We start from the raw sequence: 2,008 nt of genomic DNA on the forward strand, positions 1-2,008 counted from the left end.
TATATAAATTTCCCTGCATGTAATATTGAAAATTAAAAATATAATTTAATCTCTTGAGACGTTTAAAATCAAATGAAATTTTACATTAAAAAAAAAGAATTTTAATATTTATGAATTATTATAAACAATTTTTTTTTTTAGTAGAATTTGAAAATCCAAAATAGAAATATTTACAATTTTTTTTTAATATCAAATTTGCGATTCCCTGTTTATTATTAAGCAACTTGATTATTCGAATTAAAAGAGAAAAACAAGTTTCACAGTCCTTGATTAACTTATTATTCACAATCCTGTTTGACTCGCAAAACGAATTTCGACCCAGAAATTTAATCCCGTGGAAAATGTTTTTTTTTTTTTTTTTTTTTTATTTCCTCTCTCTCTTAACCAAGCTTTTTGCTGCCATGCAGTTTAAATTCATCGTTTTAAAGAACTGCAAAATCAGTGGAAACGAACAATAACTCTTCACTATTGTTTAAAAATGAGGAAAATTATTTCTTCCCATGAATAAAATTCGATTTCATGGCGTATATAGATAGCAAACTCAATTTTTCAGAAAATCTTTAGTAATTCCACTTTTAAAATTAAAAAAAAATTTAATTTCCATTTTAGTATTTTTAATCTTTTTTTTTTTTTGATATTTTATTACAAAATGAAAAAAAAGAGAAAAAAAAATCCTTAATGAACCAAGAGAGATTAAGAATGACTTTTTTTCTATTTAATAAATTAAATTAAGACCTTTACATCAAATGACAGTGATCTTCCATTTTATTCTTTATCAAAAATAATGATTAGATTATGATGGTCAAAAAAGAAGTGATGAAACACACCCCAATGACCTAGATACGTCATTTATATAGCAGAAATATAAAATGCTTTAAGGTCATGAGGAATAATCTTCTTTCTTTTTTTCTTCTTCTTCTTATTGTTATTATAATAGTCTGGTGTTCATTTATATATATCTAGTGAATCGAGCTAACAAAACAGTATTATACAAAAAGAGATTTAATCATTCAATCATTTTAAATTAAATATAAGTTCACATAATAGTTTCTAACACTTGTATATATATATATATATATATATATATGCTGTGTGTCATTTGCAATGGTTACGCGTTCACAAATTTTTGCTCGAGTTTCAAAAATATTTTTTGGCAACTTTCCGATACTGTCAATATTATTCGTCTGACTATTAATTTCTGTCGACAAAATTAATGAGGTTTATAACACACTGGAGATTCAGTATTTAATATATACGTATACGAGAATTGCCTTCTTAAAAAATATGTATCAAAAATACAAAAATTTGTTTTTTTTTATTCTATACAAAAAACTTTTCAAATTAAATTTTTATAAAATTAAAATTTTATTAATTTTAATAATTAATTTTTTTCTATCAATTTAATAATTAATTATTACTTTATTATTTAGCAAATTAATTTTTTATCCTTCATTTTCATATATAAATTTTTTTAATTCTAATTAAATTTCTATTTAATATAAATGTAAATTATTTGGGATTTAAATGAAAAATATTAAATGATGTCAAGGAAAAAAATGTAATTAATAAAAATACATCCCATTTGGAAAGTTTCCCCGGAAAGTGCCCCCTGGAGGTTCTATCAGAATTCCGCCGGAACATCCAACGTAATTTCGTCGGAATTCCATCAGAGTTCCAAAAAATTTCCGATGGGATTCCGACGGAATTCTGACGGAATTCCGATGGAATTAGGACTCTAAAAATTTTGAAAAAAAAATTAATCGGAATTCCGTTGGAAATTCTTTGGAACTCCGATGGAATTCCGACGGAATTACGTTGGAAACTCAGGCGGAATTCTGCTAGAACCTCCAGGGGGCACTTTCCAGGGAATCTTTCCAAGTGGGATTAGGAAACAAACGGTAATTTTTATATTTTAATATAGGGACATTTAATGACACCCTTAATTATAATATTAATAATTACTCTTTTGACTTTCTCGGGGGAAATAAGAATAAAAAGAAATATGAGA

This window comes from Leptopilina boulardi, unplaced genomic scaffold, assembly GCF_019393585.1.
Source record: "Leptopilina boulardi isolate dan_hultmark-lab unplaced genomic scaffold, ZJU_Lbou_2.1 LbouV2_333, whole genome shotgun sequence".
In the NCBI taxonomy this organism is placed as follows: domain Eukaryota; kingdom Metazoa; phylum Arthropoda; class Insecta; order Hymenoptera; family Figitidae; genus Leptopilina; species Leptopilina boulardi.